The following is a 27,393-nucleotide window of genomic DNA, read 5'->3' on the forward strand; positions in this document are numbered from 1 at the left end:
TTATTTTTTTATATTAATTTTTTATTATATTATGTTAGTCACCATACAGAACATCCCTAGTTTTTGATGTAAAGTTCCATGATTCATTACTTGCGTATAACACCCAGTGCACCATGCAATATGTGCCCTCCTTAATACCCATCACCGGCCTATCCCAATCGCCCACCCCCCCTCCCCTCTGAAGCCCTCAGTTTGTTTCTCAGAGTCCATAGTCGCTCATGGTTCATTCCCCCTTCTGTTTACCCTAGCTTTCTTCTTCCCTTTCTTCTCCTACCGATCTTCCTACTTCTTATGTTCCATAAATGAGTGAAACCATATGATAATTGTCTTTCTCTGCTCCACTTAAAAAAAAAAAAACTTCATTTGCTATCTTTCCTGCAGGTTGGGGCGGTCAATGAGGTGTGGGTAGAAGTAACTTCCAGCAGTTTTTTTTAAGAACACTCACTTGCTGTTGGGAGACCCTTCCCTTTTCCCTGTCCCTCTGTCCTACCTGGAACATGGTTGGGATGACTAGAGCCACTGAGATGATCTGTGATCCTAAGGACACCTCATACATGGAAGCATGAGTTAAAGGTAGAGCAGAAGCAGAGCAGGAGCCTGGACCGCTGTGAACGTCATGGAGCCACCCTACCAGCCCTGGAGTCCCTACCTCTGGACCTCCTTATTGTGAGAGAGAATAACTGCCTCCCCCTCCCCCTTTTGGGCCATTGTATTTTTGGATAGCAGAGGCATGTACCTCCTTGCAGATATTAGGTGCTTATTGATCCCTAATTGTAATCTCTGAGTGTTCATTGTATCTCGTCGGGTTTTTTAAGTTACAAGTAACACAAACGTTGGCTAATACTAGCATAAAAAGACTAATCATGTTTTAGGAAGCTTATGGGGTTGCTCTCAAGAGTGAAGTGAGAGCTGAAGAACTGGGCTGGAGCATGTGGGCACCAGATGGCTCTGGAAGACCTTGGTAACAGGTTTTGCTCATTGATCTCGTCAGTGAACCCCAAGTCCTTGCCAGATCTTGTGTCCCTCAACCAAGCTTCAGCATCTGAGGGAGGCAAGTATTTGATCGGCTGAGCCAAGGTGACATGACTGTCCCGGGCGAAGGTCACATGACCACCCTGTACCGCGTTGGTGAGAGGAAGAGCAGAGTGGAGGGAACCTCCAGAGACCCATCCAGCTCCCATTATTGGGGGTTAGGCACCTGGGTTTCTTGTCCCACAGGATTGTATCCAGTGGGGGCAGAGGCCAGTCCCTACAGGGCAGTCAGAGGGCTCCTGGGAAGCACAGAGGATTTAGACTTTCCTGGGATGAGGTGAGTTGGTTAAGATAAAAGGCAAAGATGGTGATGCCATGAAAACCTTGGGGATGAGCAGTTCCTGACAGGTCTGCCCTCCTGAGGGACACAGGCTTACAATAATAGCCCTGCCTCTGAGGAGGCCAAATGCTTCCTGTCGAAGCACAAAGGAGCTCTTTTAATCTCCAGTTTATGTAGCTGTAAGAGCTGTTTCATGGTAAAAACACTAACACATCCATTTCCTTGGCTGCCTGTTCTTTCCTTAATCGGGTTGCAGTTTCTAATTCACACTCATTAACCCACCTGCAGCGATTACAGGTCTTTGCAGATCTCCCTAAGTGGGGGCAAGTCATCCTGTCCACCACCCACCCCGTGGTGGGAAATCAGAACTCTAAAAAGATCAAGTGCTGTTCCCCGAGCCGTGGGGTGTGATGATAGGGCCGTGAGGTAAAAGCAAATTACAGTCTGCCGTTAAGGTGGACGGAGGTCATCAGTTAAGTAATGGTTGCTGAGGAGAGCTGGCCTCTGTGTGAAGGTGTTCATGGATGTGATGCTCTAGCCTCAGAGATTCTAACCATGCATAGAATATTAGTGAAATATAGCTGGAATGAAGAAACTCAGAAACTTGGACTCTTAAGGCCCCCACCAGACTTTGGTTTCTTGTCGCAACCATGTTTAATACATATCACTGTGGAAAGCTATCAGGAGGAAAGCAAAAGCTGAAGTCTCTCCCATGCTTAAAATTCTCCAGTGGCTTCCCAGAGTCAGTCAAATAAAATCCAACCTCCTCATTCTGGCTATGAGATCTTTTATGATCTGACCCTGCCTTCCCATGTGCTCTCCTTTTCCTCTCTGATTCTACCTGCTGCTTCGGTCACTTTAGTGTTCTTTCAAAAGTACTGGAAGTAGGTTCTTGCCCCTTCGCATTTGCTCCCTGGGAATGCTCTGTCCCAGGACTGTGCTTGGCTGACTCCTCCTTGCCATTCAGGTCTCAGCTTAGATGTCATCTGCCCTCTGGGACCCCAGAGCCCTCCTGCCTGGCTTCCATTCTTGGCTCTATCATGTGCTTCCTGTGCCAGATTCAGCAAACACTGAACTGCTCGACATCTGCCCAGCTGCAAACGGGGATGGTGATATCCTTATAAAGTTGTTGTGCCCTTGATAGAAGTTAATATAAAGGAAGCCCTTAAGACATTGCCTGGGGCACAGTCGGTGCTACATGAAGTGTTGGAGTCATTTTTAGAGGACCCTCCACCACTCTGAGTCACTCTGTCACCGAATCTGGTTTGTTTTCTTTGTAGCACTAATCACTGTTTGAAATTACTTTATTTGCCCATTTATAGTCTCTTTCTTCCAGGCTATCGCCAGGGCGAGTAACTGGAACAACACAGAACTCCTTCGGTAAGGGAGGATGGTCAATGGCATTCTCCCATCCGCCCCACCCCCTGGTCCCGGTGTCTCACCCCATGCAGCGAAGCATCGGGACCTCATCAGTAGTTCTCCTGTGTATCCCAGTCACACACGGGGCCTGTGAAAACTAAAGGTGCCAAATAGAACTACTGTATGATTCAGCAATCCCACTTCTGGGTGTTTACCCAAAAGAATTGAAAGTAGGGTCTTAAAGAGATGTTTGCACGCCCGTATTCATAGCAGCATTATTCGCAGTAGCTAAAGGGTAGAAGCAGCCCATCCGTCCACTGACAGGTGAATGGGTGAACAAACTGAGGCATCTACCCACAGTGGAATGTAAGTCAGGCTCCAAGAAGGAAGTGCTGTCACATGCTGCAACAGGAACCAACCTGGAGCGCACTATGCTAAGTGACGTAAGCCAGACCCAAGCAGACAAACACTGCGTGGTTGTATGTATACGAGGTATCTAAAGTAGTGAATATACTTCACTCTGTAAACCGTACACTTAAAAGTGGTTACGGTGGCTCTCATCCCACAACCTGCCCGAGCCTTGAGCATGCACTGTAAACACTAAGAAATCCATGCTCACCTAGTTCAGGCTTTGGAATGATTCCGTAGACGTGAGATAAACTTTCCAGGACATGATTATCTGGAAGGGGTGCTGCCAACTCATCTTCCTCGAAGACCATAATTCTCGTGTCACCTGGAGAAGGACAGCAATTGGGGTTGTTAATGGAGCCACTGAGCTTTCCTAATTCCTGGAAAACAGCAGAGTAGGAACAGTTGTGTTCCAAACTTCCCATGTGTGAACGTATTTCCCTAGGTCACCTTGGCCTGTGGGGCTTTGTATGGTCTCAGTTCTTGTCAGCAAAACAGAAATCTCTCAATAATCCTAACACAGGAAGAATGTCACGTCAGATTTCCCAGTGTCTTCCAGTTGGTACAAGTGGTTCCTGGTGGCCTTCACAAATGTCCCCATTGGTCCCTGGTTTTCAGGGTTAGAACTAGAATATATGGGATCTTTGTGGGAATTAGGAAACATCCCCACGTCTAGATTTACCTAGGCAAAGTGGGTTTTCCTGCAGGCCAGAGTCCTGAGTCAGGACACCTGGCAAGGGAAACAGAACGCAGGCTGCGTGTCCCCTCCCCCACTCATGGGGCTGGTGCAGTTGATAGAAAGGATACTTTCATAACCGGCCGCCCCAGGGGTATAAGTATGCACTATACTTCACGGGATGTTTAAAAAAAATTAGTTAAGGTGGTAAATTTTATGGGATTTGATTTTTATCACAAAAAAATAAATGATGCTTGACCTAGATTTTGGATGAATAGATTGGAGTGGGTGGGGTATTTACATTTTATTTATTTTTTTATTTAATTTTTTTTATTATATTATGTTAGTCATAATATAATGGAGTGGGTGGGGTATTTACATTTTAAAAATCTCCCTGGAAGATTCTGTCTCCCACACCGCACTTTAGTAACTACTGGGCCACGCAGTCATTAAAGATGCGGCTGTGGTGTGTGCACCGTCCCTGGTATAAAGCTCTAATCATATGGAGGAAAAAATGACCCGCAGATCCTCCTCGTGGGTTCTCTTTAATTTTGTCTAATTAGTCTGCCGCTGCTCTGTATTCCCATCCCTTGCAGCCCTCGTGGAGAGTGATAATCCGCCAGCGGAGGGCATTTGGAGCCCGCCCACCGGCGTGCTGTCCCCGCAGTGTCCACAAGGTGGCAGGCCAGGCACTTGGATTGGGGCAGACAGGGGACCGCGTAGCAGGCAGCCTGTCGCGCCCGGGGAGTTCGCTCAGGGGTGTGAGGGATCCCTGCCTTTGCAGGTTTGGGGGTGCCCGGAGGAGGTGTTGGTGGGGTTCCTGCTGATGCCCAGGCTAGAACTGAAGCCGGCGGGTCAGTTTCCCGGAGCCGGCGAGCGTTCGTGCTCAAGGGAAGGTGAGCAAGCCCCCTCCCCCGTCCCTACCCACGTGTCTTCAGGAGAAATTTTCGCAAGCTGTTCTGTTTTTTGTTTTTGTTTTTCTTTCCCTGAAGGAGTGCGATGTTTTGGTGATATTTCCTTTACAATAATTAAAAGGCCTGAGGCAGAGAAGGAGATGTTCTGTGTTTGAAAACTCCTAAGTGATGGGGGGAGGGTGACTCCATTTAACACGCACTATCTGTTGGATATTTAATAGGCATCTTAAAATTATTGATTTGCTGAGCCTTGACCTAGCAGGGGGTCACAGTCCACAGCAGTAAATAACTCAGTGAGTGGTTTGGTGACACATTGAGATGAAAAGTGGAGGACTTCTCCCTGTGATTTTAACGTGCTGTTGGTTCCAATCTTAAGCCAGGACTATGGCTTTCGGCGGGTACAAAGTGTTTGCAAGTGAAGAGAAAAATGACAGGAAGCAGTGCCTGTGCAGCCCCAAAAGTTCAGGCTTGGGGTTCCCTGGCTGTAGGCGTGGGCAGGGATTAGGGGTTTGGGACAAGTCCCTCACCCTGTCTAAGGCTCCTTTCCTCCTGTGTGTCCTGGGGATGAAAAACACTGGCATCATGGGCTGTGGTGAGGAGTCAATGAAGTGCGGATTCACTGGTTCACTCAAGGCCAATGTGCCAGGCACAAACTAGGTACTGAGGCTTCCAAGACAAGACACAGTCCCTTACCTGGGGCCTGGGTGGCTCAGACGGTTAAGCAACTGCCTTTGGCTAGGGTCATGATCCTGGAGTTCCAGGCTGGAGTCCCGAGTCCTGCTCCCTGCTCTATGGGGAGCCTGCTTCTCCCTCTCCCTCTGTCCCCTGGCTTGTGCTCTCTCTATCCCAAATAAATAAATAAAATCTTTAAAAAAAAAAAAAAAGACGCAGTGCCTTACAGTCCATTGGTGGGACGGATATGTCTAGGACTGTCCTCAGTGCAGCAGAAGCACACTAACAGGTTCCCATGGGGTGCCCTGGCTAAAGGGTGTTCCGGAAGGGAGCAGAGAGGGACAGATGTAGCAAGCAGAGGTAGCAGATTTACCATGGGGGTGGGGGGTGGGGGTCCAGCCCAACCACACTTGTAGTTTGGAATGTATAGTGTTTGCCATCACATTTTTTCTAAAAATGGAATTCTCTACCACCGTTTGAAAGTGGAGTGATTTCACTTGGAATTCCATGTTTCCAGCTTCCCTGAGAAGATGAAGATTTGGCTACACTGAACTAGTTTTACGGCACGAAACAGTGATTTAAAATGAAATAGTGGCTGCCTTCTCTCTCTCTTTTTTTTTTAAGATTTTATTTATTTGAGAGAGAGAGTGAGAGCATGAGCAGGGGGAGGGGAGAGAACAGGGGAAGGGGAGGGGCAGAGGGAGAGGGAGAAGCAGACTCCATGCTGAGCAGAGAGCAGGATGCAGGGCTGGATCCTAGGAGTCTGGGATCATGACCTGAGCTGAAGGCAGGTGCCTAACTGAGCCACCCAGGTGCCCCACAAAGTAGCTGCTGCTTTCTTTAGACGGTGTGCCCCACAGTCTCCACCACACCCTATTGCACACCCAACTCAATTCACTTTCTTGTTCACTTTCCATCCCTAATCCTATGGACATGGGAATGGAGTGTGCAAGCTATAGAACAGTGGAACATTTTGGGTACTTAATACCTGCTATTTCCTTTCCTTCTTGAGGGCTGAGCTGGCCTCACAGGCTGTTCCCTCAACAGTGGCAGACCCCTAGGAAGGGCTCAACAAAAGAATGAAGGAAAGAGAACACTTGGAGCCACAGATGTAAAGTCAGGATTTAGTCCACTGGGGTTTCTGTTTTGTTTTGGGGGTCCTGTTACATTCGAAGTGAAGTCCTGGCCATAGGCAGGGGCCCCTGGAATGTCTGGGAGTCCGGCTGAAGTTACAGTTTATGCTCAGGCCTTTGACTGTCAGCCACGCTTGGCTCATTTAAGAGAACCGCATGCAAATCCCTCTCCAAAGTACCATTTCCCCACAAATAATAGAGGCCTATTGTTGGTGGGACTGTCAGCCTGCAGTCCTGTAATAATAGCATTTTCATGAAGGAAAATCACATCCCCACTGTGAGCACAGCTGAGAACATGAAACCTACTATTGAGACATTCTGGTTAAAATGAAGCATTATCCTGTAAGATGTGCCTGCCCGTGGGGGTCTTTGGGAAGCCAGGTGAGAGGTCCTGCTGGAAATGAGTAGGTAAAAAACATGTCCATCTGAAGATGATTAATCGCAATCATTGGGCTGTTAGGAAGCCCTGGCCTCCCCTTCCTGGCAGGAGGTGAGAGTGGATAATTCATGTCACAAAAGAAGGAGCAGAGGGAGACCGGTGGCTGTGCGGGTGGCTAAGAGAAGAGGGGTGGGGGTGGAGGGGGGAGGAGGCTGCATTGTTAGATCCAGACTTGAAAACTCAGGGGAATGGCCACCTTCAGGGGCTCCTTCCTTTTAGGGGCTCGGGGCGGGGGGGCATTTGTAGGGGACAGCGGGTTGANTGTAGGTGACAGCGGGTTGATGCAGGTTCCCACCATCTTTCAGGAACCAAGAGATGCAGAGACAGCTGTGAGCAGGGGGGGACCACGGGGTCCTCTATCCTCAGATGCTTAACTACATTTTATCCTCATTGCATTAAAAAAACACTTTTATTTTGCAAAATGTCAAATACAGTCAAGAATATAGAGAATAGGGACGCCTGGTGGCTCAATTGGTTGAGCATCCAACTCTTGATTTCAGCTCAGGTCCTCATCTCAGGGTCATGGGCTTGAGCCCGCACTCAGCCTGCTCAGCCCGAAGTCTGCTTGTCCCTCTCCATCCCCCTCTGCTCCTCCTCCTCTCCCTCATGCAGGTGCTCTCTCTCTCTTTCAAATAAATAAATAAATAAATAAATAAATAAATAAATAAATAAATAAATAAATAAATAAGAATAAGAATAAGAATCTTAAAAAACAATACAGAGAATAGTATAAGCTCTTGGTTCCTGCATATTGGAGTCATTTAGGGATCTTTTGAAAATCCCAATGCTGAGGCACCCTCCCAGACCATTTAACTCCCTGTCTCGGGTTGGAACGCAGGTATCAGCATTTTTGATGCTCCCTGGCTAGTTCCCATGTACTGACAAGTCTGGGAACCTCTGGTGTCCTTGTCACCTGGCTTCCACAGTTATCAACAGGTGGCCAGTCTCGCCGATCTTGTCCTCCTTGTGTCCTAGATCTCCAATTCCCCATCACCTTCAGGTTATTTTAAAGCAAATACCAGACTTCTGTGATTTCATCTTACATGCTTCAGTATGCATTAAGAACTTAAAAATCCATAGTCGCAAAAACTTTATCACTCCAAAAATGTTAACAGCGATTCCTTAGTATCATCTAATGGTCTCTGTTTGCTCAGTTTAGCTTTTGAGACACTTATTTCTCTCCTTTTGCTTTGATTTTAATTTGATTCCAAAGGGATAAATAATATTTGCCCCCCCCTGCCCACGTCTGTGGGGAGGGGGCGCCCACAGAGGCAGAAATGCTCATATATTCTTTCAGCACTGTGTTAGGTGCTTGGGGACTGGGTCTGTCATTGTCACCTTCTATCCTATTCTGTTTAGCACAGAGCGTGGCACACGGTAGAGAATCAAGATATATTTAGGTCAGCTACAAAAGTGTTCTGTTTTTGTTACCATTGCTGATCTGTTGGCTCCGGATATCCAATACCACTTTTGAATCTCATATGCATAAACTTTCCACGTTGTACCTTTTTACTTGAGGATCTGTGAACATTTTTAAAAATAATTTTCACAATAGCATCATGTGGGTTCCCAAGATGAGAGGAAACAGCATTGCAGAGTTAAATCTCAGTAGCGGAGAGAGCAAAGGCAGCCCCAGTAGTTGAAATGCAAACCTGCATGTGAGCCTCCTTGCAGCTGGGAGGTTCCGCATGCTCTTGCTATTGCATTCTTTCAAAGGTGAGCTAACATGCAGCAGAAATTGACTGGTTTGAAGCTGACCTTCTTTTATTTTCTTTGCTCAGCCTGTAAGTGAAACACTTAGAAACAAAACAATAGAATGTCCAAGAATGCAACTAACATAGCCAGGGAAGAAAGTGAGATCTCTTTGATACACGTATTTTTTAATGGAATATTTTTCAACTTATCACACTAATATATTTGTTACAGAAAATTTGAAGAAAATAGGATAAAAGTATGAAGAAAGGAAAATCACCCATATCTCACCATCCAGAGGTAATTATTGTCTACCAGAGACAACTGACCATTTTGGTGTATTTCCTTCTAATCTTTTTTTTTTTTTTTCTTTTCTATGCCTGTATTTCCTATAGACTCTATTTTCTGATTTGACTGAAGTTATTGTTAACTTCTTTATTTAAATGCATTTAGGACTTTATGCTTTTAAAAGCAATTTTTAATTTGTTTCCTCTTTTGTTTCTCATTATAATTCTATAAAAGATATGGGGAAGATGTTATTCTCTTTACAAGCGAGAAATCAAGGTCCAGAAGGTTAAGTGATTTTCCTCAAGGTCACACAAACGGCCCAGGACTCTCATTTGTAATCCAGGGGTCTTTGTGCCTGATTGCAGACCTCCCTGTGCTTAGAGGCATGACTCATCAGTGCGATAGCCCTAGGATTATTCCTTTTTTTTTTTTTTTTTTAAGATTTCATTTATTTATTTTACAGAGAGAGAGTAAGGGGGGGTGAGGGGCAGAGGGAGAGGAAGATAATCTCTAGCCGACTCCATGCTGAGCTCAGAGCTCAACTCAGGGCTTGATCCCAAGACCCTGAGATAGGGGCCTGAGCCGAAACCGAGAGTCGGTCTATTAATCAACTGACCCATCCAGGTGCCCCTAGCCCTAGGATTATTGATGGTGGGGGACTGACTGTGACCGCTTTCCCGGTCTCCAGAGGACTTAAGTCAGAGGGTAAAGAACCACGCACCCCCTGTACAGTCTAATTGTGGACGCAGGAGGGAGGGTATAGGAGATGACGTGCCATTGCTTGTGGGGCAGTCCAACCCGCATTCCAGATAATGTACTGCGTTAGGCACTTTTTGGCTGTACCATACATCATGACCTTTGACTTCCAAATGATCCACTGTGCACCCTTCTAAGGGAGGCTGCCTGCCATCCCTTCTGCTGCCTCAGCTGCCAGGCTTAGTGCCAGGCCTAGCCTGTGCCCCACCCACCCCGTACCTGTAGCCTGGGCTGGGGCCTGGCACAAGCATGCCCGGGCCACAGTACATTATGATTATCATCTGGCCTAAAAAGATGAGTGAGAGCAACCAGATGTTCTGTCTTGGGAACCTGAGCTCCCAAACGTGAAGAGGATACCAGGGACCTGCTGAGGCAGAGAGCGGGACAGAGCCATGGCCAAAGCCACGTGTAAAATGAGATTATGAGGGAGTGGAAAATGCAAATACATTAGCAGACAGAAAAGAACTGTGTGGGCACACAGTGAATCCAATGCCAGAGAGGAGCCCCCAACTTCCTGTTCTCGGGGTTTCTCAGGTCCAGCCCCTGTGTCTCTGACAATCACTTTCCTCACCCACCCCTTCCCTGGAGGTGACTTGCTTGGCTCTCTTTGGCCTTGCAACTGAAACGAAGCAGCCTGTCCCCCCAGCCACAGATCCACAGCCTGACAGACCGGAAGAGAGCTTTGGGGAGGCCCCCCCTTGCCCTCCCCATTTTGCAGATGGGCGCGCTGACGCTGCAGAGACAGAGAACTTGCCCCTGGCCAGCGGGTCTCCTGACTCCAGTCCGGGTTCCCTTCTGTCTCCAGGCCACATGCTTCCTCGAATTCTCCTTGCATCTCAGACATAACATGAAGCTAGAGGGCTGGGCTCATATGTTTATATGCATGTCTTCCACTTCCTTTTGCTTTGTTGCTGAACACTGAGTATGTGCTCCATAAAAACTTGTTGAATGGAACTGGGGGATACTTGAGGTTTGGGTCAGTGGTGGAGGTGGCCATGGATGAAAGCTCTCCTGACTGAGGGATAGGTGGGTGTCTGGGATAAGTTTGAGCCAGGCCCCCTTGGCTCCTGTGAGGTCACTAGTCTTTCGGGCTGGAGGTGACTCTTTATCCTGTGGATTTGCCACAGCAAAACCGAACAAAGGGGACGGTTTCTTCTGTCTCTGATGGTCGGAATCTGTCACCAGCAACTGTGTATCCAAGAGGAAGCCGGTGCAGAGACTGCGTGCACATCTGATTGGACTGGACAAAATGGACGTGGTGCATTTACTGGTGGTTTGGAGTCCCCAAATCATTTTTTCAACAATATAACCAGGATTTGACTTGAGCGGAGTAGGAGGGATGGGAAGAATAGTTCAAAGTGGTATTTTGAACTGAAGTTGTGTAAGTCTTCATTCTTCAGCAAATATTCGTTGAGTGCCCATTCTCTACTAGGCGTTATTCCAGATGCTGAGAATATGGCAGGAGTCCAGACTTACAAAAATCCTTGCTTTCCTGGAGCTTACATTCTGTTGGCATTACGACGTTGGTTAGAGGAAATGGAGCGCGTCTTAGTTTGTCAGGGCTGCAAAAACAAGGTACCAAAGACCGCGTGCTTACACAACATAAATTTATGGTCTCACAGTCACAGAGGTTAGAAATCCGCAAGCAAGGTGTCAGCAGGATTGGTTCCTTCTGAGGCCTCTCTCCTTGGCTTATAGATGGCCGTGGTCTCTCCTGTGTCTTCATGTTGTCTTTTCTCTGTGTCTCTGTCCAAATTTCCTCTTCTTATTTTTTTTTAATGATTTTTTAAATTATATTATGTTAATCACCATACAGTACATCCCCGGATTCCGATGTAAAGTTCGATGCTTCATTAGTTGCGTATAACACACAGTGCACCATGCAATACGTGCCCTCCTTACTACCCATCACCAGTCTATCCCATTCCCCCACCCCCTCCCCTCTGAAGTCTTCAGTTTGTTTCTCATAGTCCATAGTCTCTCATGTTTCATTCCCCCTTCTGATTACCCCCCTTTTCTTTATCCCTTTCTTCCCCTACCGATCATCCTAGTTCTTATGTTCCATAGATGAGAGAAATCATATGATAATTGTCTTTCTCTGCTTGACTTATTTCACTTAGCATTATCTCCTCCAGTGCCGTCCATGTTGCAGCAAATGTTGAGAATTCGTTCTTTCTGATAGCTGAGTAATATTCCATTGTATATATGGACCACAGCTTCTTAATCCAGTCATCTGTTGAAGGGCATCTCGGCTCCTTCCATGATTTGGCTATTGTGGACAATGCAGCTATGAACATTGGGGTGCATATGGCCCTTCTCTTTACTACGTCTGTATCTTTGGGGTAAACACCCAGTAGTGCAATGGCTGGGTCATAGGGTAGTTCAATTTTTAACTTTTTAAGGGACCTCCACACTGTTTTCCAGAGTGGCTGTACCAACTTGCATTCCCACCAACAATGTAGGAGGGATCCCCTTTCTCCACATCCTCTCCAACAATTGTTGTTTCTTGCCTTGTCTATCTTTGCCATTCTAACTGGCGTAAGGTGGTATCTCAGTGTGGTTTTGATTTGAATTTCCCTGATGGCTAATGATTTTGAACATTTTTTCATGTGTCTGTTAGCCATTTGTATGTCTTCATTGGAAAAGTGTCTGTTCATATCTTCTGCCCATTTTATGATTTGTTTATTTGTTTCTCGTGTATTGAGTTTGAGAAGTTCTTTGTAGATCTTGGATACCAGTCCTTTATCTGTGGTGTCCTTTGCAAATATATTCTCCCATTCCGTGGGCTGTCTCTTAGTTTTTTTGACTGTTTCCTTGGCTGTGCAGAAGCTCTTTATCCTGATAAAGTCCCATAAGTTCATTTTATCTTTTATTTCTCTTGCCTTTGGAGATGTGTCGTGAAAAAGGTTGCTCTGGCCGATGTCATAGAAGTTGTTGCCTATGTTCTCCTCTAGAATTTTGATGGATTCCTGTCTCACATTGAGGTCTTTCATCCATTTGGAGTTTATTTTTGTGTATGGTGTGAGAGAGTGGTCAAGTTTCATTCTTTTGCATGTAGCTGTCCAATTTTCCCAGCACCATTTATTGAAGAGACTGTCTTTTTTCCACCGGATGTTTTTTCCTGCTTTATCAAAGATTAGTTGCCCAAAGAGCCGAGGGTCCATTTCTGGGTTCTCTATTCTGTTCCATTGGTCGATGTGTCTGTTTTTGTGCCAGTACCATGCTGTCTTTGTGATCACAGCTTTGTAGTACAGCTCGAAATCCGGCATTGTGATGCCCCCAGCTTTGTTTTTCCTTTTCAACAGTTCCTTGGAGATTCGGGGCCTTTTCTGGTTCCATACAAATTTAAGGACTATTTGTTCCAGTTCTTTGAAAAATGTCCTCGGTATTTTGATCGGGATAGCATTGAAAGTGTAGATTGCTCTGGGTAGTATGGACATTTTAACTATGTTAATTCTTCCAATCCATGAGCATGGAATATTTTTCCATCTTTTTATGTCTTCCTCAATATCTTTCAAAAGTGATCTATAGTTTCTAGCATATAGGTCCTTTACGTCTCTGGTTAAGTTAATTCCAAGGTAACGCATGGTTTTTGGTGTTATTGTAAATGGGATGGATTCCCTAATTTCTCTTTCTTCAGTCTCGTTATTCGTGTATAGAAATGCAACTGATTTCTGGGCATTGATTTTGTATCCTGCCACCTTACTGAATTGTTCTATAACTTCTAATAGTTTGGGAGTGGATTCCTTTGGGTTTTCCATATAGAGTATCATGTCATCTGCAAAGAGAGACAGTTTGACTTCTTCTTTGCCGATTTGGATACCTTTGATCCCTTTTTGTCTTCTGATTGCTGTTGCAAGGACTTCTAGTACTATGTTGAATAATAGTGGCGAGAGTGGGCATCCTTGTCGTGTTCCTGATCTTAAGGGAAAGGCTTCCAGCTTTTCCCCATTGAGAATAATGCTTGCAGTAGGCTTTTCATAGATGGCTTTTATGAGATTGAGAAATGTACCCTCTATTCCTACACTCTGAAGGGTTTTAATCAGGAAAGGATGCTGTATTTTGTCAAATGCTTTTTCTGCATCAATTGAGAGGATCATATGGTTCTTGAGTCTTTTCTTGTTGATATGATGTATCACATTGATTGATTTGCGAGTGTTGAACCATGCTTGCATCCCAGGTATGAATCCCACTTGGTCATGATGGATAATCCTTTTAATGTACTGTTGGATTCTATTAGCAAGGATCTTGTTGAGGATTTTGGCATCCATATTCATTAGAGAAATCGGTCTGTAATTCTCCTTTTTGAGGGGGTCTTTGCCTGGTTTGGGGATCAAGGTAATATTAGCCTCATAGAATGAGTTTGGTAGCTTTCCTTCTGTTTCTATTTTTTGAAATAGCTTTAGGAGAATAGGTATTATTTCTTCTTTGAATGTTTGGTAGAATTCCCCAGGAAAACCGTCTGGGCCTGGAGTTTTATTATTTGGAAGGTTGTTTATCACTGACTCAATTTCTTCATAGTTAATTGGCCTATTTAAGAAATCTATTTCTTCCTGTTTCAGTCTTGGTAGTTTATAGGTTTCCAGGAAGGCCTCCATCTCTTCCAGATTGTTTAGTTTTTTGGCATATAGCTGTTGATAAAAGTTTCTAATAATCCTTGCAATTTCAATGGTGCTGGTCGTGACCTCTCCCTTTTCAGTCATAATTTTAATAATCTCAGTCCTTTCTCTTTGTTTTTGGACAAGTTTTGCCAGTGGTCTATCAATTTTATGGATTCTCTCAAAGAACCAGCTTCTAGTCCTGTTGATCTGCTCTACTGTGGTTCTGGTCTCTAATTCATTGATTTCTGCTCTAATCTTGGTCAACTCCTTCCTTGTCAGTGGGTTAGGCCTGTCCCTCTGTTGCTGTTCCAGTTTCTTGAGGTGAGAATATAGAAACTGCATTTTAGATTTTTCTATTCTTTTGAGTGAGGCTTGGATGGCTATGTATTTCCCCCTTAGGACTGCCTTTGCAGTATCCCATAGGTTTTGGACCGTTGTGTATTCATTCTCGTTGGTCTCCATAAATTGTTTAATTTGTTTTTTGATTTCCTGGTTTATCGAGTCATTCTTGAGCAGGATGGTTCTTAGCCTCCAAGTGTTTGAGTTTCTTCCAGGTTTTTCCTTGTGGTTGAGTTCCAATTTCAGAGCGTTGTGGTCTGAGAATATGCAGGGGATAATTTCAATCTTTTGGTATTGGCTGAGACCTGTTTTGTGTCCCAGAGCATGATCTATTCTTGAGAATGTTCCATGGGCATTTGAATAGAATGAGTATTCTTTGGTTCTGGGGTGTAGTGTTCTATATATATCTATGAGGTCCAACTCGTCGAGTATGGCATTCAAAGCCTTTGATTCTTTGCTTAGTTTTTGCCAGGGTGTTCTGTCTATTTCTGATAGTGGGGTGTTGAGGTCCCCTACTATTACTGTGTTCTTATCTATATGTCTCTTTATTTTGGTTAAGAGTTGGCTTGTGTATCTTGCTGCTCCCCTGTTGGGGGCATATATATTAATAATTGTCATATCCACTTGTTGAATACTTCCTTTAAGAATAATATAGTGCCCTTCTGTATCTCTCTCTATGGCCTCTAGTTTAAAATCCAGTCTATCTGATATGAGAATTGCTACTCCAGCTTTCTTTTGAGGTCCATTTGCGTGGAAGATGGTACTCCATCCCCTTACTCTAAGTCTGAATGCATCTTTGGGTTCAAAATGAGTCTCTTGTAGACAGCAAATGGATGGGTCATGTCTTTTTATCCAATCTGCAACCCTGTGGCGTTTTATGGGAGAGTTTAAGCCATTTAGATTGATAGAGATTATTGACAGATATGATTTTAATGATGCCATTTCTCTTTAAAGTCTTTGTATCGGTTGTGACTTGCTGCTCTGTATCACTCTTGGGGCCTTTTTACCTTTATAGAGCCCCCCTTAATATCTCCTGTAGGGCTGGTTTCGTGGTTACGAAATTGGTTAATGATTGGCGATTTTGGAACGTCTTTATTTCTCCATCAATTCTGAATGACAGCTTTGCTGGATAAAGGATCCTTGGCTGCATGTTTTTCTCTGAAAGAGCTTTAAAAATGCCCCCCCAAGCCTTTCTCTCATTCCAGGTCTCTGTAGACAGGTCTGACGTAATCCTGATACCTTTGCCTTGGTACGTGAGAAATTTCTTTGCCCTGGCCGCTTTCAATACTGTATCCTTGGATCTAATATTTGCGAATTGCACTATGACATGCCGTGGCGTAGGTTTGTCCTGGTTGAGCTTGGATGGGGTCCTCTCTGCCTCTTGGACACGAATGCTTGTTTCCCTTGCTAGATTAGGGAAGTTTTCAGCTACAATTTGTTCAAATATCTCTTCTAGACCTCTGTTTTTCTCCACCCCTTCAGGGATGCCGATGATTCTGACATTGGATCGTTTCATAGAGTCAGTAATCTCCCGTAATCTACATTCGTGGGCGTGGATTTTTTTAAGACCAGCTTCTATTTTCGTTTTTTCTTCTACTAACCCATCCTCCAATTCGCTAACGCGTTCCTCTGCCTCGGTGACCCTGGCCGTCAGAGCCTCTAGTTTTGACTGTATTTGGCCCACTGAGTTTTTAATTTCTGTCAGATTCGCTCTCATTTCTGCCCTTAGGGATTCTATATTCTCAGCAACGCTTTCTCTGATGCTTTTTTCAAGTTTACTCATCATCTTGACCATTGTTGCTCTGAATTCCATTTCTGATAATTGGGATACATCCATATGTATTAATTCTGTGGCCGAGGCCAATTCTGTGGCAGAGGCCACAGACTCATTATCTTTTCTTTGCTGGGGGGGACTTCTCCTTCTCGTCATTCTGATGAAGAGAGATTGCAGGGTTGTCCAGAGCCCAAGTGTTGACTGGGACCCAGGCCGTGCGCCCTTGTTTTATAGAGATCTTAGGGATGTGGGCTTCTTCCTTAAAGAGTTTATTTATTTATTTGAGAGAGAGAGAGACAGTCAGCAAGAAAGGGAACCCAAGCAGAGGAGTGGGAGAGGAAGAAGCAGGTTCCCGGTGGAGAAGCCCGATGAAGGACTCCTTACGGAGCGTTGTGATCACACCCTAATCCGAAGACAGGTGCTTGGTGACTGCGCCACTCAGGCGCTCCGGGTTGTGGGCTTCTTGATTTTTCAGCCTGCCTTCTGGGGGAGGGGCCTGCCTGCAGGTACTCAGAAAACCCTGTTTGGGTAGAGTCTCTGTGTCCCTTGCGAGGGGGGATGGGGATGGGCACCCTGTGAGCCGGTATTTCCGGGCTTTTGTTCTCTGGCGGCTTTCCCTGGCGGTTTGCTATGCCTCTTCTGAGAGAGCAGCAGCGGCTGAAATTCAGCCTCTGTCTCAGAACAGAGGGATCGCGGATCGTTCTCCACTGATGTTCTGGCCACTTTAACTCTGTTTCTGTTGGTGCTGCTCAACCCTGCAGCATCCCGGGCTGTGCGCCCCACACCCGGCGTCCCAGCCCTCACTTCCAGGGCCGGCACGTCTCTGTCCTTTGTGTTTCCAACCCCGCCCGCCGCCAGCCGCCCCGCGCGGGCTCCCGGAGCTCCCCGTCTCAGTCTGGTGTCTCACGGGTGCTGACCGCGAGTCCGCCTGCTCCCCCGTGCAGGTGGCCCTCCAGCCGCCAGCCGCCCCGCGGACGCTCCCGGAGCTCCCGGTCTCAGCCTCGATCCAGTGAGCACACCGGAGCTCCGGAGCTCCGTGAGATGCTTGGTGGTGCACGCTCCCGGCTCACGGACTCAGTCTGCCGTTTCCAGAGTGCGGGTCCGCGGTCCGCCCGCTCCCCGGTGCAGGTGGCCCGCCAGCCGCCCTGCGCGCGCGCTCCTGGAGCTCGCGTTCTAAGTCTGTTGTCTCGCGGGTGCCGTCCGCGAGTCCGCCTGCTCCCCCGTGCAGGTGGCCCGCCAACCGCCAGCCGTCCCGCGTGCGCTCCCGGAGCTCCCTTCTCAGCCTGCTGTCTCAAGCGTGCGGGTCCGCGGTCTGTCCGCTCCCCCTTGCAGGTGGCTACCGCTTCCCGGCGCCCTGACACGGCGGCTCCCTCCCCCTTCTGTTTAGCTTCCGATATCTGTGCGCGGTTTCACGGCTCCCCGCTTCGTACCTCGATACTCAGCGCTGGAGATGTTCATTTGTAGAGATCCAGATGTATCTTCCTGCGTCTCAGGCTGATTCCGTGGATGTTCCTGCTGGTCTGGTACCTATCCAGCTCAACTCAGGGGACCGGCTGAAAAAGGGGTCCCCTACTCCTCCGCCATCTTAACCTCTCCTTCAAATTTCCTCTTCTTAAAGGGACACTAGTCATATTGGATTAGGGCCCGCTTTGGTGACTCCATTTTTAATTTAATTAGCTCTTTAAAGACACCATCTGCAAATGAAGTCACATTCTGAGTGAGTCACATTTCATCATATAAGTTGAGGGAGGGACACAATTCAGCTCATAACATCTCATAAATAAAAAAGTGATTGATGCAGGATGACTCATTATATTTAAAGCATAAAGATTTGGTGTTGCTTTTCCAAATTGGGGAAGGGTTGCTTGTCCACCCATGATGCCGGTAGCCAGTAAGACTTGGAGGGAAGACTGACTTCAGGAAGCACAGTGATCTGGGCGGTGCACTGAGTTTTCCTACGTGAAACTACAGAGGCCGCATGAGAGTTGAACCACTGACCTGGACTGAATTACCGTGAGAGTCTAAACAACTAAGAAAGAAGCCCCGGCCTTTTGTATATATACATTTTTAGCATAGCTTGCTAGAAATAAGTGAATTTATTTTCATAAATGATGACTCAGGGAAAGGCTGCAATCATTCCACGCGAGAGCATTAAAGCTGTTTGTTTTCCCCCTTAATCACCTCCTATTTTCCTAGTGGGATTGGAGTCTGTGTGATTCCTGCTGTTTTATACACTTTGTTGCCGTGTGGCCGTTGGTTTCCCTTTTCGTTTATGCTTTTGTGGTTTTACTGAACAAACGATGTTATGTGTCATAATGAGTTCCTGGATCTCGACATGCTGAGCATAAATCTGCCAAATCTGGAACTGCTATGGAAGGTTCAGTTTGGCTTTTGACATCAGAAAAAGGTGCTGCAATAGTTGGTCAAGCACATGGGAGGAGGGCTCGGTCCTCTGGGGGCTTTGATGCAACAGATGCCTAGCCCGAGCAGTGGTGTGTGGGCTCGGTCCGTCTGTCAAATCGGAGAAACCATCCCATCTGCCACTCTGACAGCGGGGACTTCTCTCCTGGGCACTCGGGGACTAATTTGTTAGTGAAGAGCTTTGCAGGCCACTGAGTCCCAGGGGGAGTTGGTGGAGTAATAAGAAGGGTGCAGAATCTGTGTCAGGTTTGGGGTTTTTTTGGGGAGGGGGGTTTGTTTTGTTTTTTTTGCCAAAGCAGCCCATTGAAAAATGAAGGATTCAGATAAATAGGCGAAGCTGTTGGGCTGATTAGAGGCAAGGATAGGAAGAGAAGTTGTTTCTTTGTTTTTTTAAGTAGACTCCATGCCCAACCTGGGGCTTGAACTCACAGCCCTGAGATTAAGAGTTGCGTGCTCTACCAACTGAGCCAGCCAGGTGCCCAGGAAGAGAAGTTGTTGTGATTTCTTTGCTCTTCTTTTTTATTGTCTTAAAAAAAAAACAACCTGTAGGAACTTCTATTTTCATTGATCGATTCCCTCGTTCTGTATTTATTAATTTACTGAACATTTTTTGTATAACAGGGGCTGGGGTATAACATGATTCCTTCCTTCCAAAAGCCTCTGTTAGGGAGGTGATGTCGCCAAGATGGTGGCATAGGAGACCCTGCCCTCCATCCCTCCACAAAGATCAACAGACCACTATCCATGAGCAAAACCAGCCCGGGAGTGCTCTGCAGTCCACTTAAGAAACTTCAGCAACACAACACCTGAGAATAACCACACAGAAAGGGAAGGAAGAACAGCTTCATTTTGTCCACATCATCTTAGCCCCCAGGAGGAATCTACTCGGTGCCAAGAGAGAATCCCCACCTAGGAAGAGCTCCCCTCGCTGGAAAAGGGAGAGCAGGGTGTGTGGCCAGCTTCCCTAGGCTTCTAGGGCACTGCCCTGGGATTCACTTCAGTTTCACTCCACACAGACATCAGCAGACCTGAGAGTATAGAGAGAGCTGGGAACAAGGAAAAGGAGCCGAGGCTGCCAGTATCAGCCACAGAGCAGGAGAGACGGAGGTTCCCGGTGACCTGTTCTGAATAGGACCCCAGCAGATTTGCCACTGAAGAAACCAAAAGACCACCTGCAGATTTACTGGTTTTCACCCCACAGGTATTCGTCTTAGCTAAAGCCAGCAGCTGAGTCCCTCCCTGCTCTCTACATCTCCCCACAAGCTCCCATCCTCTGGAGCCTGGCATCTGTCCCAGCAGCCAGCCCCAGCCCCCGTGTTGCTCAAGTGCAAGATGACAGCCTAGACCCCCCTGGCTGACCTCACTGCTATGTGTGTACCTGGGGCTGGATCTTCCAGCCATGCACCTGCATGCTGCAGGCTGGACTCCTGTCACATGCCTTTATTGTTGAGTGCGAACCTGTGACGAGACCATGCCACTGTGAAAGGGCATGCTGACAGCCGAGGCCCCTGCAGCTGCTGAGTGTCTCCGGTTACTGGCCTGCACTATGGGGCTCAGCTGTGGCTAGCCCCCCGGCTCTGCACCTGTATGCCTCCTGTCCAACTCCTGGTACTGGTCTGCATTGCTGTGTACCTGTGGTGGGACCCGACAGCCATAGGAGTGGATACCGACAGTCAGCACCCCCGCAGCTGCTTGTCAGCCTGAAACTGGCCCTGACTCCTGTCACAGGCCTGCACTACTGGGTTCACTTGCAGCTAAGCCCCTTTAGCTGTACACCTGTGCACTGCTGGCCTGATCCTCATCACCAGCCTGCATTGCTGTGCGCACGCCCATGGTGAGAGCTTCCAGCCACAGGAGTACATGCTGACAGCCAGGGTCCTTGCAGCTGCTAGTGCGCCTACAGTTGACCCCTGTCCTTGCTGCCGGCCGCAGCCCTTACCATGATGTGTGTGTCTCTGACCCCTGCCATTATGCAGGCACCTGCAGCTGTCCCCCACAGCTGAGTGTGTGTGCACCACCACGCACAGCTGCTACCACTGCCAGCCATGGTTCCTAGTCGCTGGACCTGGAGGCACTGATGAGGCCCCCAGGAGCCTTTGTAGCCACTGTGGACCCCTACGCATGGGCCAAACACCACACATTTGTCAATGTTATGGATCCCAGGGGCCTGAACTGACAGCACATCTTTCCCGTCTAGACCCAGAGATGCCATGTGCCCTCTCCCCCCACCATCAGTGAAGTTTTAGGATATAAAATCAACATGCAAAAATCAGTAGCATTTCTATACACTAACCATGAACTATCTGAAAAAGAATTTAAAAATCCCGTTTATAATAAATCAAAAGCAATAAAATCCTTAGGAATAAATTGGCCAAGGAAGTGAACGATCTGTACCCTGAAAACTATAAGATGCTGATGAAAGAAATTGAAGGGAAGGTTATTCCATGTTTATGGTTTGAAAGACTTAATGTTAAAATGCCCATACTACCTGAAACCATCTATAGATTCAATGAAATCTCTACGAAATTTCCAATGGCATTTTTCTTTTTCTTTTTTTGTAAAAGATTTTATTTAATTATTTGAGAGAGAGAGAGCACAAAAAGAGAGGGAGAGGGAGAAGCAGACTCCCTGCTGAGCAGGGAGCCCAACGTGGGGCCCGATCCCAGGACCCTGGGATCCTGACCTGAGCCGAAGGAAGACTCTTAACCAACTGAGCCACCCAGACACCCTGGCATTTTTCAAATAAATAGAAAAACAATCCTAAAATTTGTATTGAACACAAAAGACTGAATAGCGAAAGCAATCTTGAGAAAGAACAAGGTGGGAGGTATCACACTTCATGATTTCAATCTATATTACAATACAAAGCTATAGGAATCAAAACAGTAAGGTATGTAAAAACAGACAAAGAGTCTGAAGGAAAGAATCGAGAGTCTAAAACTAAAGCCACACATATCTGGTCATCTAATCCATGACAAGAAGGAGCCAAGAATGCTCATTGGGGAAATGGTAGTCTTTTCAATAAATGATGTTGGTAAAACAGAATATTTACTTTCAAAAGAATGAAATTGGGCAGTTATCTTATGTCACTCATAAAAATTAACTCAAAATGGATTAAGGACTTCAGCGTTGACCTGAACCTGTACAACTCCTAGAAGAAAACATAGGGAAAAGGCTTCGTAACATAGTTCTTGGCAATGATTTTTTTGTGTATGTATAACACCAAAAGCACAAGCAACCAAAGCAAAAATCAGTAAAGAGACTATAGCAAATGAAATAGCATAGCATAGCATGGGGAGCAATCAGCAAAATGAAAAGGCAACCATTGGGTGGGAGAAGATATTTGCAAACCATATATCTGATAAGGGGTTAATATTATAAATATATAAAGGACTCCTGCAACTCAATAGCAAACAAACAAAAGGTGTTCAACATCACTCATCATCAGGGAAATGCAAATCAAAACCACAATGAGATATCACCTCATACCTGTTAGAATGGCTGTTCCAACAAGAGATAAATTCTTTTGAGGATGTTAACAAAAGGAAACCCTTGCACACTGTTGGTGGGAATGTAAATTGGTGCAGCCACTGTGGAAAATAGTATGGAGGTTCCTCAAAAAATTGCAGGATGGTCTAGCTATAGTATGGTCTAGCAATCCCAATTCTGGCAGTATATCCAAAGGAAATGAAATCACCATCTTGAAGAGATATCTGCTCTCCCATGTTCATGTTCACTGCATCATTATTCACAGTAGCCAAGACATGGAAACAATTGTCCATTGACAGAAGAATGGATAAAGAAAATGAGATATATATATATATATATATTCATATATATATATATATCTCAAATGTGATACACACATATGCACACAATGTAATATTATTCAGCCACAAAAAAGAAGGAAATCCCTATCATTTGTGATAATGGGAATGAACCTTGGGGGTATTATACAAAGTGAAATGAATCAGAGAGGGAAAAACAGGTACTTTATGATCCCACTTATATGTGAAATCTAAAAATGTTGATCTTATAGAAACAGATGAGACTGATGGTTATCAGGGACTGGAGCGTGGGAGTCACTAGGAGATGTTGGTCAAAAGGTACAAACTAAGATGGACATATTTTCGGGGATCTAACATACAGCAGGTGACTACAGTTAACACGTCCTATATTGTGTATCAGAAAGTTGCTATGAGCAGCTTTGTCCACAATAGCTAAATCGTGGAAGGAGCAGAGATGCCCTTCAACAGGTGACTGGATTAAGAAGCTGTGGTCCATATATACAATGGAATATTACTCAGCTATCAGAAAGAACGAATTCTCAACGTTTGCTGCAACATGGACGGCACTGGAGGAGATAATGCTAAGTGAAATAAGTCAAGCAGAGAAAGACAATTATCATATGATTTCTCTCATCTATGGAACATAAGAACTAGGATGATCGGCAGGGGAAGAAAGGGATAAAGAAAAGGGGGGTAATCAGAAGGGGGAATGAAACATGAGAGACTATGGCTATGAGAAACAAACTGTGGGCTACAGAGGGGAGGGGGGTGGGGGAATGGGATAAACTGGTGATGGGTAGTAAGGAGGGCACGTATTGCATGGTGCACTGGGTGTTATACACAACTAATGAAGCATCGAACTTTGCATCGGAATCCGGGGATGTACTGTATGGTGACTAACATAATATAAAAAAAAAATCATTATATATATAAAAAAAAAAGAAAGTTGCTATGAGAGTAAAACTTAGATTTTATCCAACTACCACCACAATAAAATAGTAATTATGTTTGAAGGAGGTATTAACTAACCTTATTGGGGTAAACATTCCTAATACAGAAGGATATCAAATAATCACACTGTACATCTTAAACAACACAGTGTTACATGTCAGATATCTCAATACAGCTAGAATTTTTTTTTAATTATACAACAACAAAAAAAGTCTGTGTTAGTCTAGGATAAAGACATAGACCCAAAGCATTATTAGGTTTGCAAAGATTTTATTAGGGCAAATACCTCACCTTTTCAGGTACCACGCTGAGCAATTTTTTTACTCCTCTGTTTCTCACTCAAAAATCCCCGCCGTGAGTCACGAAGTCCTATCATTCTGTGCCAGCTCATCTCTTGTAACCATTCCCCGAAATTCCCCAAGTTCAAGTCTCTTCTCTCTTGCCTGTGTGGTTCAGTAGCTTCCTAACTGGTTTCTGCACCTCTGATATCTTGCCTCTGTAGTTTGGCCTTCTCAGCCAGGCTTATCTTCCTCAAATACAGGTGGGATCCCTCCTCTATCCTCTTCGAATCTTCCCAGGGGCTCCTCATTGCTTGGTGTTTGGATTCCTCTGCCTGTTGATTCCCTTGTTCCCCCGCTGGCCCTGCCCCTTCTTCCATCACACCTGCCCAGACTCTGCCCTTGACAGCTGGGTAGCACGCCTTGTGCCTCTGTGCCTTGGCTCATGAGGCTTCTTCAGTCTGTAAGTCTCTCCCCTGCCTTCTCTCTTATATATTACATTTTTATTCTATAAGCCTTAGTCCAAGCTCCACCATCTTGGTGAAATCTTTGCTATGGAATCAGAATTACCTGTTCTTCTTTACTGTAATCTGTAGCTTTTCTTTAAGTTCTGCTGTGCTGTGGTGCTTACGTTCTTTGTCTCTCCAGACTGCAAGCTGTTGAGTAAAGCAGCTACCATATCTTATTTGTCTCTGTATATAGAATAGTCATGAGTGTGTATTAGCATGTGATTCTGCTCATGTATTAGGTGTTCACTGAGGGTTTACTGGGTGAACAATTATCATCAGACTATTGGATTTCTTTCTTTCTTTCTTTCTTTCTTTCTTTCTTTCTTTCTTTCTTTCTTTTCTTCCCCTCCCTCCCTCCCCTCTTTCCTCCCTCTCTCCTTTCTTTCCTCCCTTCTTTCTTTCTCTTCCTCCTTCCTTCCTTTCTTTTTTCTTTTCTTTCTTTTTCTTCCTTCCTTCCTTTCCTTCCTTCCCTTCCTTCCTTTCCTTCCTTCCCTTCCTTCCTTTCCTTCCTTCTTCCCTCCCTCCCTCCATCCTTTCTTTCTTTCTTTCTTTCTTTCTTTCTTTCTTTCTTTCATTCATTCATTCTTTCCCCTTCCTCCCTTCCTTTTAATGTAGAGTCCACACCCAGCATGGAGCCCAACATGGGGCTTGAACTCATGACCTGTAGATTAAGACCTGAGCTGAGACCAAGAGTTAGCCACTTTACTGACTGAACCAGCACCCCAGCCTATTGGATTTCTTCCCAGGGTGGTCCCACCATCAGCTTTAAGTCCCACCTGTCCAAAACAGAGATCATAATTCTGCCCACCCCAAAGCTGGCTCCGCTTCCCAACTTCCTTAGTCCTGTCAGTTACTATTGAGTACCTGGGACCCCAACACTCAGCCATCTTTGATTTTCTCTCTTTTCTCCTGTGATACCTGTTAATCTCTAGGCCTTGCAGATTTTACCCCAAATATGATAAACATCTGCTTTTTCATGTCTGATAAATCTGTTCCTTATCACTTCATGCTCAATTTATCTTGGTAGAATTTTATGTGGTCTCTTCAGGATTCCATCTTCATAGAAGTGTTTTAGGGTGGGTGTGTGCTGAGCCAGCCATAGAACAAAGAACACAGACAGAGCCCTTGAGGACCACGAAACATGTCTACATTTCAGTGAGCATAGTTAGGGCTTCACTGTCAAAAAGTAGTTTTCATAAATTTTTTTGTCTTATCACAAGAGCAACACGTGCTCAGTGCAGAAAAATTTTAAAATATCATCAGGAGAAAAGGAAGAAAATAAAAATGAGAGACAATCCCAGCACACATACGTTTTGGTGTAGCTCTCATATATATAGATATTTCGGTAGGCATGTATGTGTCGTATGTGTGTGCGAATGTTCCACAGGCTAGGGTTGCATTTAGCTCTAAGTGACAGAAGACCCAGCCACAATGTCTTAAATGAATGGATGTTTATTTGTCTCACCTAGCATGAGTTCCGCAGAGACAGCATAATTGCCAGGTTCAGTGGCTCATGATGTTAGTTCTGGATTCTCTGCAGTTCCCTTGGCCGCTTTTTAAGACCTAATGGTGGTTAAATGGCTGTGGTTCTGGCCATTTCCGCTGCATTTACCGTGGGGAAGGTAGAAGGCAAAAGGCCACACCTGGAGACGTTTGGCTGTGTTTCACCGGCCCGCGCTGTGTCACAGTCCGCTCCTAGCGCAAGCGAGACTGCGAAGGTGAACGTTTAGCTTTGACACCTTTATGGAACGGCAGGCAAACGGGAGAAGCCCGCAATTGGTGTTGGGCGCATTGAACTTCAGTGTCTATGGCAGAGACAAGGATGCGTTCAGTCTCGTTGTCTGTAGTTAGGATGATTTTCTTAGGATAATTTCTAAATGTATGGCTCAAAAGTTATAATCCGAAAAACAGGTTTAAAGAATTACTTCTCAACTGAGCTGATAGCAACGGTGATACATGGCTTTTATTCTGTATTAAACAAACCTGACTTCGGGATATAATCAAAGGTAGCCTTATTTTGTCTCTCATTGCCCCTTTAAATTTTATTGGGTAGGGGTGGGGGGATGAATTTCCCTTGCCTCTGATGACATTTGGGCAAGTCCCTGATTTTTCTGCTCACTCGTAGGCAGCAGACAATCCAACGGTTATGTCAGTTGCAAACATGTTTGAGAAATTAGGAATATCTAGATCCCCAAATTAATCAAATCTCTGAATTTAATGAATATGGGATTGTGTCCTTCCCACAGCTGGACAGTCACTGTGGCGACCCCTTGCCAGAGCAGAGGCATGGCCTTCTTCTTTTGTCTGCTCTTCTGTCTGTACCGTTACTGCCCTTACTGACCCCGGGTGCTCCAGGAAGGACGAGAGGAGGGGAGGGAGGCCAGGAGAGCTCTTCCTTGAACTGCTTTGTGTGTCCCACTCCCAGGCCTGGCAGATATTCTTAGCTGACTCTTTCTCATGGATGCTCTGGTGAGCTGCTTGGGAATGCCTCCTCCTGGGAGCCCCCCTGCTGCTCCCTTGATGCAGACCATGTCATTTCTCCCCTTCTGTGCTGCTCTCATTCTGGTTTTGTGATGTTTCTCCACATTTCTTCTTGCCCTTGGAGGCCTCACCCCCTCCCAGGTATCCTTTGGGGCAGGCTTTAAGGTGGACCCAGCCTGGCTTTCCCATGTGGTCCACATCCTGTTCTTGTAAACCCTGGGGGTGCAGGCCAGTCCCAGCTGTATGCTTTCTCCGGCTGCCACTTGCTCCCCAGTGTTCTCTACAGTACCCAGTGCCCCCCCCAAGTACTGGGATGGTCTTCATTGTCCTCGACTGGCCCCGTGGAAGCCCCCTCCCCAGGCTTGAGCTGACAGAAAGCACGTGGCAGCGGCGTGTGGGGCTCACTGTATCTTAATTGTTTCTTCAAAATACTCGCTTCGCAGATTCCCCCTTTCCTCTCCTCTCTCAAAATTTTAAGTTCCCAAAGCAGATAAAGGCCTCTGGGTGGGGAGCTCAGGAGCGGTGAAGTTGGTTCCTCACCATCTCCTGTCAGTTCTGCATTGGAGCCTTGTCTTCGTCTTTTCGGGCTGTTCCCACGGAAT

The 27,393-nt window shown here is 45.9% G+C and overlaps 1 long non-coding RNA gene across 1 annotated transcript in view; it reads left to right on the top strand.

Annotated features, from left to right (window-relative positions):
• Positions 1-4,518: 4,518 nt before the first annotated feature.
• The window catches only part of LOC117801066, a 32,474-nt gene continuing 9,599 nt past the window's right edge, over positions 4,519-27,393 (top strand). Inside the window, exons 1-2 of the long non-coding RNA XR_004623452.1 lie at positions 4,519-4,651; positions 8,840-8,905. This is a non-coding gene — a long non-coding RNA (uncharacterized LOC117801066). The remainder of the gene's footprint in view (positions 4,652-8,839; positions 8,906-27,393) is intronic.

This window comes from Ailuropoda melanoleuca, chromosome 2 (assembly GCF_002007445.2).
Source record: "Ailuropoda melanoleuca isolate Jingjing chromosome 2, ASM200744v2, whole genome shotgun sequence".
Lineage (NCBI taxonomy): Eukaryota > Metazoa > Chordata > Mammalia > Carnivora > Ursidae > Ailuropoda > Ailuropoda melanoleuca.